Raw genomic sequence first — 18,599 nt, 5'->3', positions numbered from 1 at the left:
CCTTATTTCCAAGCCTGGTCGAGATCAGACCAACAGCTTCCTATATGTAAAACCCCCAATACTGCCAACGGGAGATGTCATACTAAATTATACTTGCCATAAATTATATTATATTATTATACTTGCCATAAATTATCAGGACTCGACACTGGACTTGAAACCTAGTTCTTAAGCTGACTTAAGGACTCGAGGACTCGATACCAATTAAAAGACTCGACTCGAGATTCTATGAGAGCTTTTTTAAGGACTCGAGACTCGACTCGAACCCTAAAAAACTGGACTCGCACAGGCCTAATTAAAATTTAAATGGAAAAGTTTCATTTTGACACATTCCTTACCCTAAAATTTTGTATTTGGAGCCCATTAATGTATTATAGTGATAATGTAATTAATTTTAGTGTTAAATAGGAAAACATTTAGGCTGAAAGAACAACTCGCGTAGTTTGATCTTATTTTATTATTTCAGTTAAGATTTATCTAAAGTTACCCAAAAAACGTATTGTTTTCGATTAATTTCACGTTAAATATGGTTATTAAGTTGAAATTAACGGCTTATCTTCTTTTACTAGTCTTATTTCTGTTTATTAAACGAGTTTGAACAAGAAATTCTCCCTAGCTGCAAACTTTAGAGGCGTGACTGTTTGACTCTTGCGGAACAATCACTATTTTGCCCCAAAACTTTTAAATATCGCTCCTTTTCAATGGCTCTCTTTTCAAAATGGGGAAAAATGCTTTTAAATGACAATTTAATTAATCGTAAGAATTAAACAGGAAAGTGGAGGCTGGGTGAAAGATAAGTGTAGTTTTAATTTTAATTTGTTAGTTTAATTATAAGGTATCCATGAATTTACCCAAAACATTCGTATTTTGGGTTAATTTCACATTAATTATACTTGATCGAGTTTAATTTAACGGCTTATCTTGTTAATCTAGTGTGGATTTAGTTTATAATACAAGTAGTATGCGCTTTTGATATATTTTAATGATCATTTAAATTAATTTGAAAGTGAAATAGGAAACCTCTGTGGCTGTACGAAAAACTTGTGAGGTTTTAATCTTAATTTGAGCGTGGTTCGTGAGAGTGGATTAAGCTTAAAATTTATTTGAATTTTTTTACCCTAATTGCAATGTTTAGTGCAGTTTAATATTTTTGCCATATATTCATCATTATGGTACCCTAAACTTTTGAATTTCGCGGCAATTAATGTACTTTAAAGATAATTTAAATTAACTTAAGTGTGAAATAGAAAATATTGGGCTTTACCAATGGCTTGGGTAGTTTTAATCATAATTAAACAGTTTATTTAAAAGTTATTTGAGCTTTTATCCAAAAATGTATATTTTGGTTTAATTTCACGTTAATTATATTAAATTGAGTTAAAATTAACGTAGGATTGTGTTTTGGCAGTGTACATTTAGGTTATAAAATGAGTTTAAATGTATGCATCACCTTAATTGCAATTTTTAGTGGAGTTTTCGATTCTCATTTTACGCTAAACTTTTGAATTTCGCGCCTATTAAGGTACTTTGGAGATAATTTAAATTAGATTGAGTGTGAAAGAGAAAACATGGGGCTTTACCAACGGCTTGGGTAGATACAATCTTAATCAAGAACATCATTTAAGAGTTATCGGAGTTTTCATCCAAAAAATGTATATTTAGGGTTTAATTTCACGTTAATTATACTTAATTACGTTGAAATTAACTTGTCGTCAGTGCTCATTAAGCTTATAAAATGACTTTCAACAATTAATTCACCTTAATTCTAATGTTTAGAGGAGTTTTTGATTATTTCCAACACATTGCGTTCAATTTTTATCCTGTGCTAGGTTTGTGGTAAAGATTATCTATACAATATGTTAATGAATGATGTTATTCTATAGTTTAGCTTGAATACCAGTAATTAAATCAAATACCTATACAATTCATAGCAATTTAAACCAATAAAGAAACGGCAATGTGGACTGTGGAAATAGCAAACAACGTAACCCTCCGTTTCTAACGTGGTTACGTTGAGAGAATCTGTGTTGTAAACCTGAAAATTATTTCACTAATTAAATTATATAACGACACTGTCCTCCTGCATTAACCAGTACCACTGTTACTTATTAATTAAACAATCGACTGTTGGTAACAAATAGTTTATAAAATGATAACGTAACATGACTAACATCACAGTATGACTGATTCAATAGGATCAAAATTGTTTTAACGAATAATCTGGTCCTCTACATTGGTTTAGTTTCAGGAATTATATCACACACCTTCACAATTAGTAGCATTTTAGTGAGATTAACAAATAATGAAACCGAGTATACCTGTCCTCAAATGAGAATGTTGAAGCGCCAACAAACAGTCATGATGAATACAGTATTAAGTTACGTAGCGTAAAACGGTAACCTAGGCCCTAGGGTTAGGATTTGTAGCATGAATCGAAGCAGACTGCGTATTTTTGTAATTCCAAATTTCCAATCCAAAACAGTGCTGGAAATAAGCTTTCTTATAATCTTTAAAAGGAAAGACACTATAAACGCTATATTACATAGACAAACTAAAACTTAAGCCTTGGCCGTAAAGAACGTCGAAAAGCTTACTTTAAATGATATAAAAACCTCTATTAACTGTAATTATTTACCTGAATTACTTTTCTAGACGAAAATTTGACCTGATAACGACGTATTTCTTATTAAGGGTGCTACAGTTAATTAGAAAATACATATAAAGGTGCTCAAGCTCGGATGAAATACCAAAGTAATTGGTTAGGGTCTACTGCTAAGAAATTAGGAAAATCAGCAAGAAACCCAACATTTGAAATTTGTCAACGTAACTTGTTAGCACCCACAAACCTAGGCCCTTCTAGTTGTCAACGAGAACGAAATGAAGAAATAGGTTTAAGCGCGCTATAAGGTTAGGCTGACTTCTGACCCAAAAGTAATTTTTTGACGTACTATCTTAATTAGTTAAATTACAAAAATTAGAATTCATTAATTAAAAATCGAAACACGTAAGTTTCCCATTTAAGAAATGCTTGTTAATTTAGGAGTATTCCGAAAACTAACTTCGCTATACTTTTTCCGTATGGCCTGCCACAATTGCCTTAAAAAACCGAAAATTTTTTAATGCTTTTTCTATGGGACGCTAACCCTAAAAACTGTGAATTTTCTTTTAACATTACGGAAGGGTGTCATGTCATATCTACAAGGGCCTACCGGCCCTGTAGAATTTCTATATCCTCTATGTCTAGACCAAGGCTTAGCCTTAGAGCTTGAAGCAAAAAGTCAGGGACGAATGGACATCAATTCCCCCCCCCCCTACCACCCAAACCCACCCTAGCGCGCGCGCTCCGGAAGAGAAAAGAAAACAGCTAGGACCATCTCAATAAGAAAATTCAATAATAAACTAAGATATAACGTTAGGGTTGAAAGATATATTTCATGGCATACTCAGAATGAGACGCATTACAGTCGATAAATTCGACTAGGCTTTTTCTTCATCTCAAGATAAGTTTGCCCTACGGTGTAAAGGTTGGTAAAGGCACGTTGACAATGTAACTATATTAACGTGGATTTTAGGCTTACGTTGTAGTAACGTCTTAGACTTGGAATTTCGTATTCGTGGAGAAATATTTAATAGAGATTTATTGGGGGAAAGAAGTGGATATATTAGTATACCTTAACCTTTGCATGTATTAACGGGAGTAAAGCGAATAAAATTTTGGTCCGCTGAAGGGCATTTTCGGCTGGTTTTGGCGCGAGAGCGACGACGCTCGCTTCGACTTTCTTCCGCTTTGGCGCGAATCTAAGGACCCCCTTATCTCGTGGGCATGGTTAGGGTTAGGGCCTGAATAGTCGCGGATAGTTGCGTATGCCCTAAGGTTATTTTACATTATGTTTTGAGGATATCTTTCAAGTTAGACAACTTATGTTTTCCGAGTGAGGTCTACACTTCAGAAAAGATACCCGAATGTATTGGGGAATTTGGTTTCATGGTTTTTGAACTATAATTAGTTTCAAATTGGCATTTGAAGAAAAGAACGCTTGTACTGTACGTTTTTGATGTAATGATCCCGGAAAAAGGTTGACTTTAGATTTAAATCAATAGAAATCCTAGATATTTTTGGAAGGTCAAACTATGTTGGGCCTGAATTTCAACACAACGTATTCAGGGTGACCACTGGAAATTGTAAATCCTTTTGAAGGAAATGTAGGGAATTTATCCTTGAAATATAGGGATATATAGGAGGAAATTGGTGTAAAATATAGTAGGAAATTGGTGTAAAATATAAGAGGAAAATGGTGTAAAATATAAGATGAAATTGGCTTAAAATATAAGAGGAGATTGGTGTAAAATATAAGATGAAATTGGTGTAAAATATAAGAGGAGATTGGTGTAAAATATAAGATGAAATTGGTGTAAAATATAAGAGGAAATTGGTGTAAAATAATATATAGGAGGAAACTGGTGTAAAATAATATATAGGAAGAAATTGGTGTAAAATAATATATGTAGGAGGAAATTATTGTAAAATAATATATAAGAGGAAAATGGCGTAAAATATAAGAGGAGATTGGTGTAAAATATAAGAGGAAATTGGTGTAAAATAATATATAGGAGGAAATTGGTGTAAAATAATATATAGGAGGAAATTGGTGTAAAATAATATATAGGAGGAAATTGGTGTAAAATAATATATTTAGGAGGAAATTGTTGTAAAATATATTTGGAAATTGTTGTAAAATATATTTGGAAATTTGTAAAATATAGGAGGAAGTTGGGGTATAATGTAGAAGGAAATAGGTGTGAAATTATAGGACGAAATAGGTGTGAAAATATAGGAGGAAATTGAAGTAAAAATATATGAGGAAATTGGTGTAAAATATAGGCTAAAATTTGAGAACTTGGCCATAAAAACCATATCGAGTTCAAATTATAGGAGAATATAGGAATTGTCATGATATTAGAGGAAAATAAAGGAATTATCATGAAATTATAGGAGAATATAGTAAATATCATGAAATTATAGGAGAATATAGTGAATATCATGAAATTATAGGAGAATATAGCAAATGTAGTAAATATCATGAAATTATAGGAGAATATAGTAAATATCATGAAATTATAGGAGAATATAGTAAATATCATGAAATTATAGGAGAATATAGTAAATATCATGAAATTATAGGAGAATATAGTAAATATCATGAAATTATAGGAGAATATAGTAAATATCATGAAATTATAGGAGAATATAGTAAATATCATGAAATTATAGGAGAAAATAGTAAATATCATGAAATTATAGGACAATATAGTAAATATCATGAAATTATAGGACAATATAGTAAATATCATGAAATTATAGGACAATATAGTAAATATCATGAAATTATAGGACAATATAGTAAATATCATGAAATTATAGGACAATATAGTAAATATCATGAAATTATAGGACAATATAGTAAATATCATGAAATTATAGGACAATATAGTAAATATCATGAAACTATATAGGACAATATAGTAAATATCATGAAACTATATAGGAGAAAATAGGAAGGACTTAAAAATATAGGGGAGAGAAAAAACAGGAAATATTGGAAGAGTGGTCACCCTGGGAAGGAAAAACTATATTGGGCAAGAATTTCAACACAACGTATTTTAAATCTTTTAAAAATGGTAATTTTCAATTTTTCGCAAACGCGGGTAAAAATAAAGAAGTGTGAGGAAGGAAGACGGGGGGAGGGGGTGTGAATAATTTTATCCCTCTTTAGGAGTTTTATTGAAAACGAGCGCGTATAACTTTTGGCGGGAAGTTCTATATAGCCCGGGTCCCTGGGAGAGAATCAGAGCGGAAGGTTCAACGATAAGGAGCTGCAAGGTGTCGGACATTGCCAATCAAGTTGGAAAAAAAAAACCCGAAGTAATAACTAAAAATAAGGACACATAAATAAATAATTTCCAAGTATATTAGTCGACCTCTTTTTATGGAAACCAAAGCAAACCGCGCCTTTCCTCACGCGCCATCGTCTTTCAAACAGCACAACGTCCGCCAAATTTTAAAGAAATGCCTCTTTCCTTAAAGGGAGGGTGAAAAGTAAAACCAGGAGCAGATGACAAAGGAGTCTCGGACGCTAGCTTCCACAATATAGAGGGCAATGGCACCCGCGTACGTCACAGCTGTAGCGGTATCGTTTGCCATAGAGGCGCTATCAGACATTATAGCAGACGATGCTTTTGGTGGATTATATCTGGCACCAAAGTCTGCTGGGAATGTTTTAGTAATAACGGAGTAACGGTGGCTACTGAGGTTCGTCTTATCCGATCGCGACATAAATATACACAATATAATTACTTTATTCAAACAGCTGTAACCGTTGGTATTAAGATAAAAGATAAGACTACATTTTGTGACTTTAAACCTACTAAATAGTCAAATTAAGTCCAAACTAGCAGAGAAACCCAGGTAAGGCTTAATTAACAATTTGTGCCCACTGGAATGATTGGGGTCGGGTTTTCAAAAGATAAAAGCAAGGTTTTAAAAGATGCCGAAACACAACGTTATATATGTGTTTTAGGGCCAAAATATTCCGTATTTCTTTTGAATTAATTGACTGCTACAAGAGGTTGGAAACGAAATCACTGTCTCTTACTTTTTTGGGCTTTAAAAGATCGTGAGTGATTTCTTTTCCCAACCTCTTGTAGCTATCATTTAATTCAAGAAGAAATTTAGAAATAAATAACTGAAACACATTTTAGTTTTTTAATAATGTACATACGTTACTCGCTGGGCTTTTCATTATCAATTTTTAGTCTAAAAAAAAAGATTAAAAAGCCGTTGAAATCCATTTTTTAACTCTAATACTCGTTAAGCCTAGGCTACTTATAAGCAGACGATACGTAATTTTAAAGAGAGGCTCCAGACGCGATTTCCCAGATCTTCTTTCGAGACTTTGCAGCCACGCTATTGGTTGGAAAATAAAGCTCAAATTTCCTACGAGAGGTGGCACTGGCGTAATGATTTTCGTTAATAACCGTGACGTTCGCGGATCCCATTGCCCTCTACGTTATGGAAGCTAGCGTCCGAGACTCCTTTGTCATCTGCTCCTGGTAAAACCGAGTGATTTTTTATCGATTCTTCTGCTATAATTATAAGACCTATCTGCACTTAGTAAAACATCCAGAAAATACCTCCACAGAATTATTTTAAAATAAAATTGAAATTATTTTGAGATTTCATAGAGATAATTTTCAATTAACACCATCGACCAATCGCGTATCGACTTTCCTTCTTGTTAAAAAAATTCATGTTGTGGCACGTGCTATACATAGTTTAAAGGCATGGAGGATTCCTACCATTAACACAAGGAGACCAGACGACTTAGAGCGTAAAATCGTCTGCTATTTTACGCTCTAGGTTGCCTGGTCTCCTTGTGCAAATGGTATGAATCCTCCTTGCGTGTAAACTATGTATAACACTTGCCACAATTGTCAGTCACAACGCGCGCAATTTTATCAAATCTCGCGCTAAATTTCATTCGACATATTGAGCGACGTACCACGAGAATTTTATAAACAACAATAGGCAAGGCGTTACGCGATTGGTTGGAGGTTGGAGCTTCAAATTCAAAATAATCCGCATGAACTGATCAAGAAAATCTTGATTGAAAAAGCGCCTTTATACCGTATGATCTTTACTTTTAACTCCCGCCCAAAGTCTAGCGCGCGAACTCTAGCCGTTATTGGTTTGGTTTCCATGGTAACGGAATAAAAGATGCTTTTCTCCTCGTTCAACCTCCCATCTTCATATACTCCTCCCGGTGTTCCTCGCCCAGAAATTACTCTTTATTAAAGAACGGTTTGAAAAATGCTCCCCTCATATACCCCCTGATTTGTTAAAGCTATTATAAAAGCCACAATGTTGTATTCCAGTTCACTGATTTCGGCATATATATGTACATGTATGTATAAACTGTAGATACGAGTATATATATTTTAATCGATACATATATGGTTTGTATATTAACATTGTTCTCGTCTATACAGGGTGTTTCTGATAAATCTGCACGAGATGTTCTTTGAACGAATGATTTTGAGTAGAAAATGTAAATTCTATCTCCATTTTGTTTGCCACAAGAGACACCATTTTCGAGTTATGATTTCAGTGTTTTAGGGATGACCCCTTAATTAAATTAGAAATCATTATCTAAATCACGAATGATTTTGAGTAGAAAATGTAACTTCTATTTTTCATTTGGCCGTCCGGGCCACGTACTGTTTTCTAATTATGATTTAAGTGTTTTAGGGATGTCCCCTTAATTTAATTATTAATCATTGTCCAAATCAGTTTTTTAATTAAATTTAGGGGGTCATCCGTAAAATACACCATCCAATCTTAACTTGAAAACAGTGGCTTTGACACCAAAATGGAGATAGACGTTACATTTTGGACTCAAAATCGTGCACTCAAATAACATCCCCCTTAATTTATGGCTTGCAGACTTATGAGAAACACCCTGTATATAAATGGGGTTATGATTTACTGTGAGACGCGGGAGGGGGAAGGGAAAGTCAGTCAATTGGAAACGATCTTTATGCAAATTATTCTATAGCTCTTCTCAGAACTAAACGGCTCAAGCCGCTCAAAACTCGGGGAGGTTCGATTCTCTCCAACCAAACAGGAGTAAATATGTAATACCCCTACGTTTCGAAAATTGGGTCTACTATACAAAATAGATGATAGACGCTCTAACTATACCAATATTTGGTATCCTTGAATATACATAGAACTAACTATATTATCTACAATACTACCAAGGTGTTTACCAATTATTCTTAAATTATATAGGGTGTTTCTGATAAGTTTGCCATATATGAAAGGGTTCATACAACTTTTGGAAAACAAATTTCCCTGAGATTTCCAGGTTTTTCCCCACATACTTCCCTGAGATTTCCAGGTTTTTCCCCACATACTTCCCTGAGATTTCCAGGTTTTTCCCCACATACTTCCCTGAGATTTCCAGGTTTTTCCCCACATACTTCCCTGAGATTTCCAGGTTTTTCCCCACATACTTCCCTGAATTTCCCAGAGTTATGAGCCTCCAAAGTTTAGTGTAATGCTATTCCTATGGAGGAGGTTGTTTGTTTACATTTTCCTTAATTACTCGGCCCCTGTTTGTCGAAGCCCTAAGTTTTTAGTATGGTTTTATGGGGGACAAATTGGACTATAACATACTCAAAGGACATCCCCGTTTATCTAGTAGAACCAGAGTTACGAGCTTCCAAAGTTTAGTGTAATGCTATTCCTATGGAGGAGGTTGTTTGTTTACATTTTCCTTAATTACTCGGCCCCTGTTTGTCGTAGCCCTACGTTTTTAGTATGGTTGGATGGGGGACAAATTGGACTATAACATACTCAAAGGACACCCCCGTATCTCAAATATAACCAGAGTTAAGAGCCTCCAAAGTATAGTGTAATGTTAATCCTATGGAGGGTATGTTCACGAACATTTTGCTTAATTACTCGGCCCCTATTTGATGCAAATTTCCCTGATTTCCCTGAATTTTCCATGAGGTTTTTGTCAACTATTTATATCCCTGATTTTTCCAGGTTTTCCAGGTTTGTATGAACCCTGTTAGTGTTCTTTGAGTCCAAATTAGTGGAAAGTGCATGTCAAAGAACATGCATGGGATGTACAACATTTAGTTATGGAGATATGGGCTCCCAAACATTGATAGGCCCCAAAAACATGAAGGAAATAATCACAAGTGTGCAGTAAGAGCCTTCAATCTTCAATCTAAGAATGTTATTGAACCTTCATCTGTAGCAGAAGTGTACTATTAAATGAGTAGAAGTGTGGGTACGCTGAAAAGGTAAAGCTAATTACTCCACATTTGTGACTATTTCCTGTTTTAGGGGCCAATCAATGTTTAGGACCACATATCTCCGGACCATTAAGGTTGCAGTACACCCCATGTTCCGGTGATACTTTCCACTCAGTTTGATCCCTTGAACACAAACATCCTTTCATTTATGACAAACTTATCAGAAACATCCCTGTATTTACGTTTGTTCAAGGTATTTCTTAGGCAGATATTTTTATTTTTGAAATTATTTTTCTTTCAAAAAGATATTTGCTCGATTCCAATACCTTTCAATTCAAATCACGTGCGAGGCATCTTCGATAAAAATAAATTTAAAATGAAAAAATAAAAATCTCGTGCCATGCGTAACTTATTTCTTGCACGCGCCACCAACCATAATCCCAGACAAACTAACTTCCCGCCAATTTTCAATCCTAAAAAAAAAACACGTGACCCCTCGCTCAAAAATTACCAACAAAAGGGATATAAAATAGAGTCATTTCAGTGTATCCTTTGTTACAATGGTGTAATATCTTCGCTCAATAAGATAAGGAGGAGAGGGGGATGCTTTGGTACATCACGGTGTGTTTCTATAGGGGGCCTAACCCCAAGTAAGAAAACGCGAAATTTTTTCCATCCAAAAGGGTTAATAGTGAAAGTGCGTACCAACGTAAATATTCAATGCCACACAAAGGACATCGGGGGTAGTTTCGTACATATTGCAAACTCCGACTGAAACTAACTTTAGGGGCCAAGAGCAATTTGGTGAAAAGGTTTTTAGCGCGTTGCTGACATAACAATGGATCTTACAGAGATGAAAACTAGTAACCTTCTTTTTTTTTGGTTCCTCTATACGTAGCCTATTTTCCCCTACGTTCATCTTAAATTTGCAATACCTGGTAAGGTAACCTACATTAAAGAATATAGGGATACGATAATATTAACAGTGTTGAATACTCAGGCTGGGATGTATCCCCCACCCCTTCCCAAACAACATTCGTTTATATCAAAATAAATATAAAAGAAAAAAAAAACTCGGGAAATGAAGGAAGAAGAAGGTTGGTCCTTAGTTTACGTGCGTAGGAATTTAAGGTGTTTTAAACCGATAATGTTTCTTTGGAATCTCCTACAATTAAACTTAAATTATACTTAAATCATAATTGCCTTGCAATGAATGAAACAAATTAATTAATAGCTTTAGCCTACTTTATGTTTCAAACTTCTACTTCAGTATTTATTTATGAAGTTATATTATACTTGATAGTGCACGAAAAACTTGCGTCTCGTGAGGTTTCTTAGAATCACGTGACCAGAAGAACTTGAATCTCGTAAAGTTTCTTATAATCACGTGACCAGAAGAACTTGAATCTCGTAAAGTTTCTTATAATCACGTGACCAGAAGAACTTGAATCTCGTAGTTTCTTATAATCACGTGACCAGAAGAACTTGAATCTCGTAAAGTTTCTTATAATCACGTGACCAGAAGAACTTGAATCTCGTAAAGTTTCTTATAATCACGTGACCAGAAGAACTTGAATCTCGTAAAGTTTCTTATAATCACGTGACCAGACGAACTTGAATCTCGTAAAGTTTCTTATAATCACGTGACCAGAAGAACTTGAATCTCGTAAAGTTTCTTATAATCACGTGACCAGAAGAACTTGAATCTCGTAAAGTTTCTTATAATCACGTGACCAGAAGAACTTGAATCTCGTAAAGTTTCTTATAATCACGTGACCAGAAGAACTTGAATCTCGTAAAGTTTCTTATAATCACGTGACCAGAAGAACTTGAATCTCGTAAAGTTTCTTATAATCACGTGACCAGAAGAACTTGAATCTCGTAAAGTTTCTTATAATCACGTGACCAGAAGAACTTGAATCTCGTAAAGTTTCTTATAACCACGTGACCAGAACCAGAAGAACTCGGGTCTCATGAAGGTTCTTAAAATCACGTGACCATGCAGAACTTTAATCTCGTGAATTTTCTTGTAATCACGTGACCAGAAGAACTCGGGTCTCGTGAAGTTTCTTATAAACAAGTGTTGTAAGGCACCGAACTTTTACGTGTTCAAATATTTGCCAAAAACTATACATGCACAGCTTTTTTTTTCGTTTTCCCTTCGTAATTTATAAAATTAATGAGGGCTCGTTTCTGTTGGGAATTAATTAATAAACGTAAACGACCCCCCCCCCCCTGCCAAATAAGGCGTGAGAAGCCCATGCATGATGCAGTTAATCGATTTATACAAATATTATAAACTGAAGCTATAACGCGGTCGGTAGCCTCGGCATCGTTGCAAAGCTCCCCCACTAATCCAGGGCTTAATATTGAACCAGAGAGAGATCAAATAGGTCACGCTTAAAGTTTAGTTATAGCTTATCGGGAAACCATACCGTTTCGTTATTATTGTTATTAAATTAAGAGAAACTTCACTGTTGGAATAATTTTGAGAGATATCTCTTTTAATATAATTCGTTTCAGTTTTAAAAGTTGCACGTGACATCGATATGAATTGGCGCGAAATAAAAGTTAAAACACGCGCTAAAATTCTTCCACGTGTACACGAATTCCATTGGTCTGCTCGAGGAGTTCCGAGTTTTCGAAGTGGGGCTCTGAATAGTTTTTATTTTAGATCCATTGTTTTAAAATAGCCTTTCTATAATTATTTAATTATTGTTAATGAATCAAAGTGTTTTAGTTCAATTTCAAATTTATTGGTTGATTTAATAATTATTATTCTTAATGATTCAAGGTGTTGGAGTTTAATTTTAAATTTATTGGTTGATTTAATAATTATTATTCTTAATGATTCAAGGTGTTGGAGTTTAATTTTAAATTTATTGGTTGATTTAATAATTATTTAAAAATAATGCAAAAACAAGGCAAGTAAGGGAAGCCACCCTTTAGGCTGAAACCAGGCCATGTTAATCCTATGGCCCCTGTAGAAATGTTTCACCCGCAATCCATCAGTGTCCAGGAAGAAAAAATAACCAACTAAAATTAAGGGGCAACAGTAACTCAAAGCGAATTCCACTGGACTGCTGGGGATTTCTAAATAATTTTTGTGTTCCAATGTTCAATAGAGATCGAATCTCTCTCGTGTTCACGTCTTTGTCTTCCATCTCGCTTTTTGGCGCCTGCGCTGTAGTCTTTTTGTACCAAGAGAGTGCGCAGAGATGGCAATGTATCAACCCCCTTGTATGTCCCAATACTGAGGGATACCAACCCCTTTCTTTACATCGAAAAGGTCTATTAAAAGACAGATCAGTATATACTGATCGCTTGGTAGATCAAAATAGACATTTTGGTAGAAAAAATAAAACAAATGTTAAAATCGCTCCGGATATGACTGGAGTATTTTGCTTCAAGTTGGAACTAAAAACGATCTTTACCCAGCTTTCTTCTCAAATTTTACAACGATATAGAACAAATAAAAACCGCGAACGATCTCAGAGCAGTCTAATGGAATTCGACTTTAAGTAGCTCACGAACTTCGCGCCAAAAGGATTAACTCCCCTCTTTTTTTACCAAGTGGTTCAGATTAAAAAAACTACGCCTAGGAAAAAAGTAACCATCCCTATCGATTTTTGCGTATCTCTGTAAAGTTTCATTTGGGATCTCAAACACCCTGTCTGCGTTCTGTAGGAAATATCTTGGTTTCTAAGCCGTTAACGCCTATTACGGGACACGAAGTTAACTCGCGGACCCCCGCAGTTGCCAGTATACTATGCTATAAGCCACGAACCAGACTTGGCGAATTACTGTTAAGCCTAACAGAAACTTCTCTTTTTTTAAAAAGCCTCTAAGCAAGCTCTAAGTGTTGCTATACTACTAAAGTCCTAAACCATAGTGTGCCGTTGTCATGACAACATTATCGTTGGAAACTCGGGGCCCCCAACGTCATTTTGTTGATAAAGAAGAATAACGTAAAAAAAAACAGAATTTAGAAAGTTCTTAAATATTTTTTCAATTTCCTATATTCAGGGTTGCCACACGGATTTTTATTTTTAATATTAAAATTGCCTGATTATTCCAGGAATTTGTTGACAGTCTAAAGTAAATTTCCATGATTTATATATTTAGAAAAAAAGTCAGAATGTAGTGGGTTTGAAAATTACTAGTATATTGTAAGCTTATAAATATATGTATATATTTATTTCACCCGGTTTTGAAGTTTTACCCAGTCAAAACCGGTTTAAACCAATAACGTCACTCTGACGTCACGCGTAATTTATCTGACCTTTAAACCACGTGACTTCGACCCACGCGCACCGAACTTTAATGTCAACAAGGCTTAGTGTTTAACAGGAAAAAGCGTCGTGTTTTCTCTAATTTATTAAAACATGTTTTCATATTTATAACATGATTCTTCCCAACAACCCTTAACATTTGTAGCAAGGTTACTAAACCGAATCACATACGCGATAAATAGTTTCCTCATCATTACTCTATTAGCGCTTAATAATTTGCCAAGGCGCATGCGTTTGTGCATGGATTTTTATCCCACGTCAAGACAATCAAGATTTGTGGGTTGATTGCTGAGGATTTAGTACTGGCAAACAGTTATAGAATTCACCCCAAGGTGCGAACATTCCCATCTGAACTTTAATGAGCAGGAGAGTAAACAAAAAGGTGCATGCATGAGCCTGGGAAGAATCATGTTACATAACTAAAGCATTAAGAGGATACAGAGTGTCATCCTTCTTCTATTATCTCCTTCTGATATTGGGTATTCAGGCAAGGAGGATTCATACCATTTACACAAGGAAGCCAGGCTACTTGTAGACAAAAAACGTTGTGGAGACCTTTTTATCCTGCAAGTATAGCCTCACCTACTTGTGTAAATGGTATGAATCCTCCTAGTTTAAAAAAAAAACTATGTATACATTTCCCATTTTACATATTGGTTCTACAACTCTTAAATAATCCACTTATCATATTACAGGTTATAAAAACATCCCAAAAAACCAATACCACTACCTTCGCACGATACGCGTTGAAATAAAAAAAAAATAATGCATAATGTAAAACCTTTTTGAAATAATCAGAAAAATTCGGAATTCTAGAATTTTTTCTTGGAGAATACAATGGAGGGAGAAAGATATACGAGAACTTTTTCTTTCCACGAAAAATTTTTGCGTCCGGCAGGATATAAGAAAATCTATAGGGGAAAACCTTTCTTTTTATTCTTAGAGAAAAAAAAAGAAAAAATACAAAAATCGAGGCGAGTTTAAGCCCTAGTTGAAAAGGATTGTGGGACCGGAGAGACAGAAACCGGTGGGATTCCAAAAACCCAGATCCGTTTAGAGAAAGAGTGAACCGAAAAGAAGAAATTGCATATACAGGGTGTACCAAAAACACTGTGGTAAGACCGAAGTACAATGGGAAATAAATTTTGAGTCGAACATGTAACGTTTAACTTCCTTTAGATTGTTTTATGGATATTTAATTTAATTTTTATGGATATTTAATAAGAAATCATTGGCTTTCAGTTTCTTAATTACTTGAATTCAAGGGGTTATTAGTAAACACTCCAATTATAAGTTGTAAACGGTGGTCCTAATTGCAAAATGTCATAGAAATTACATTTTCGATGATTTGATTGTTTTAGGGATGACCCCTTAATTAAATTAGAAATCATTGTCTTTCAGCTTTTTAATTACTTAAATTTAAGGGGTCATCCATAAATCACTCTCCAATTATAACTCGTAAACGGTGGTCCTAATTGCAAAATGCCATAGACTTTACATTTTCGATGATAAGATTGTTTTAGGGATGACCCCTTAATTAAATTAGAAAGCACTGTCTTTCAGTTTCTAAATTACTTAAATTCAAGGGGTCATCCGTAAAACACTCCAATGTTTATAACTCGTACACGGCGGTCTCCTTTGGACAAAATCGACATAGAAGTTATATGACATTTTCGACCCTCAAAATTGATTTCCCATTGAACCATCCCACTGTACTTCGATCCAATAATTACCCTCTTTTCGAACACACCCTGTTTGCAATGTTGAAAAGAAATTGCACACCATTCCGACTATTGTATTCTGTTTCTACAGTATGTGTTCAAGCGCACTTGACAAAATAAGGGAGAATATAAGAACGACTTTGAATCTACAATATTCCTAGTTTTTCCAAGAAGAAGAAGAAAAACCGGAATCCTTTTTAGATTCTATAATTTCTTTATCCTTTTCTTCCGGCGTGTGAAAAGCGGAAAGAAGCAAAAGAAAAAAAAACATAGGATATATGCACGAGAGGATTAAAAAAGACCGGGAAACCTACAGCACGCGCTCTACTTTCCCGCCAAAATATAATGTTATTCATAGCGATCTTTTAATAAAACCCATTGAAGAAGATATACATTTTTTATGTTTAGTACCTTTACTACTATATCTAAAACTAAAACTGCATAAATACTAATACATTATATATGTATATTGATATAAATGCATAAATACTAATACATTATATATGTATATTGATATAAATGCATAAATACTAATACATTATACATGTATATTGATATAAATGCATAAACACTTATTCAATATAAATGTAGATTTTTTTTTAAATAATGAATATTTATTTTTACTGTCGCTGTCCAGGGCAAAGCTGCCTTACAGGGGCGTTTAAAAATATACATTCTAAACAACTGATTTCCGAAATTGAATCAAAACGATCCCTCGTGCGTACCGTTATTATACATTTTTGTATCGACAAAGTTATCACCCAAGTTTCGAAAATCTCTGTTTGTTAGAGCCGTGATTGGGTATTGAAGATTTCACGGCAATTTATAGAAAAGGAACTCATTTAGTAAAGAGGAGTCGAAAATCGAAGAGAGAGAGAGAGAGAGAAGTAAGAAAATCGTTATCGCAAAATCACCGTGACTCTTCGAGTTAACAGCTTCATCTTTCAAATGGAAACAACCTAGCGATAGTCCCTTTTATACGTAAAGCCCCATTCAGACTACGTTCCTGTCAGCAGCCTCGTTAATCTCGTTTCGTTCGCGACAGCAGACGACTTAAAACGAGTTTCATATCCGGTTATTTTTGAAACCATGTCTTTTGAATGTTAAAATAGCAAAATCTATCCAAAATGACTAATATTGCGCCAAGAATCCAAAAAATTTCATGTATCGTCTGCTAATGCATGGCTCACTCGATCACGAGTCAGTAAGGCACGATAGAGTAAGCTATGGCTAAAGAAAAAGCGCTAACGAGGTGGTGCCATCCCGACACTCACTGCCAGACGAAATTGAAAAATTTCAACTTAAAAAAGCGATTCTTTTACGTATTGTCGTTGAAACACGTGTCTAATAAGCCTTTTCAAAAAGTCCCCTATACAAAATATGTTGCAGGGGGAAAAAGCAGAGATGTAAGGCATTTTTTCCTCCCTAATTTCTGCGCGCGCTCCTGTGAAACGTCATTTTTAAAATCGCCTATTATTAAGCGATCAAAGCGACGTACTTCACCGACATGAACGTAATATTTTAGTCTACAGTCTGAATAGGCCTTAAGAAAGTAGAGCAAAGAAAAAAAATAAATTGGGGACCTCCCCTATCCCCTCTCCTCCTTTGATGGCATCGAGATTCGAGATTCTTTTGGGCAAGGGTCCATGACGGATTGCAATGAATCCTAAGACTTTTCAACTCAATGACAAATGAGCTATCCGAGGCTTATCGTATACAGGAAAAGGAAATAAAAAAATATCTATCTTCAATTCGACAAGACAGATTTGATTACAGGTTGTATTGTAGGATTCCACTCCAACTAAAAAAAATATAATTCGAAGCATTCCTTCATGGAGGAGAGCAGGAGGTTAATTACTCAAAATTAAGGTTTATCCCCCAAAGGATTAAAAGAGAAATTACTTTGAAATTTAGTTAAGCTCAATTTTAACTCTACAGATTCTTTTCCAAAAGAGGGTGGGTGCAATATCGTCTGCTTGATGGAATGAACATCCGGAATGTATGTAGACAGCAAAGACGTTAGATAGGGCTTAAACGTTACCAGTCCTGCACCAAATTTTGTCTTATTATTCGAAGCCACATAAACGTATTTGTTGCCCACATTCCGGTTGTTCATCTGTCTTAAGAAAATGTAGTCAACGCAAAAGACGCTATTTTACCCAAGACTTTTGAGAAGCGTTTATCGAGTGATAATTATGGGATGGATTTTATACAAGGGGTTAAAGTTCAAAACGGGGTGGAACTTATTGTTTTATGACCTGTATCCAAATGAAATTGATTTTCGATAGAATTTTAGAAAATAAACAAAGCGTATTTCACAGCAAATTATGAACTTCTGAATTCCAAGAAAAAGATTCTCGATTTGGTTGATTGGAATGTGGAATGAAGCATTTTATGCAAGGGTGAAAGGTCAAAAAGGGGTTTAAATTTATGCTTTTATGACCTTTCTCAAAATTAATGTGGCGCAGAAACAAAATTTTGGAAAAATATAAACACACTGTGTACACTTCACGTCAATACAAATTCCCTTCTGCTTTTTGTTCTTTTGGCTTTTAGACTACTATTGGGGGTATACCATAAGTTTATAAGATATCTTCCATAAGTATGACACTACCTATACTTCGTAATGCTGCTGAGAGACTTACAGATCGAGCTAGTTCGAGAACGACAACCGAGAATTGAAGTACTACACTCGGTTAGTTTTGCAGGACTTCCCTCTAGATCCTATTTAGTCTGTAATAAGCCTTTGACAGCGCCAAAA

General features: G+C 34.8%; 2 long non-coding RNA genes across 3 annotated transcripts in view; both read right to left on the bottom strand.

The window, feature by feature from the left end:
- Nucleotides 1-18,599, bottom strand: part of LOC149691872 (uncharacterized) — a 69,554-nt gene that overhangs the window by 17,414 nt on the left and 33,541 nt on the right. The window lies entirely within an intron of this gene.
- Nucleotides 440-3,221, bottom strand: LOC149691873 (uncharacterized). Of its 2 annotated transcripts, none has more exons than XR_016383515.1 (4): nucleotides 2,636-3,221; nucleotides 2,097-2,484; nucleotides 1,917-2,050; nucleotides 440-1,847 (listed from the first exon to the last, which is right to left on the bottom strand). It is a non-coding gene; the product is annotated as an uncharacterized LOC149691873 (long non-coding RNA). The 2 variants fall into 2 exon arrangements; XR_016383514.1 differs by having other exon boundaries at nucleotides 1,917-2,035; nucleotides 2,319-2,484.

This window comes from Phalangium opilio, unplaced genomic scaffold (assembly GCF_054372755.1).
Source record: "Phalangium opilio isolate 3A_F unplaced genomic scaffold, DU_Popi_V2 ptg000025l_1, whole genome shotgun sequence".
NCBI classification, from domain to species: Eukaryota; Metazoa; Arthropoda; class Arachnida; order Opiliones; family Phalangiidae; genus Phalangium; species Phalangium opilio.
The sequence above is the reverse complement of the archived record's forward strand: the minus strand, read 5'-3'. Positions and strand labels throughout refer to the sequence as shown.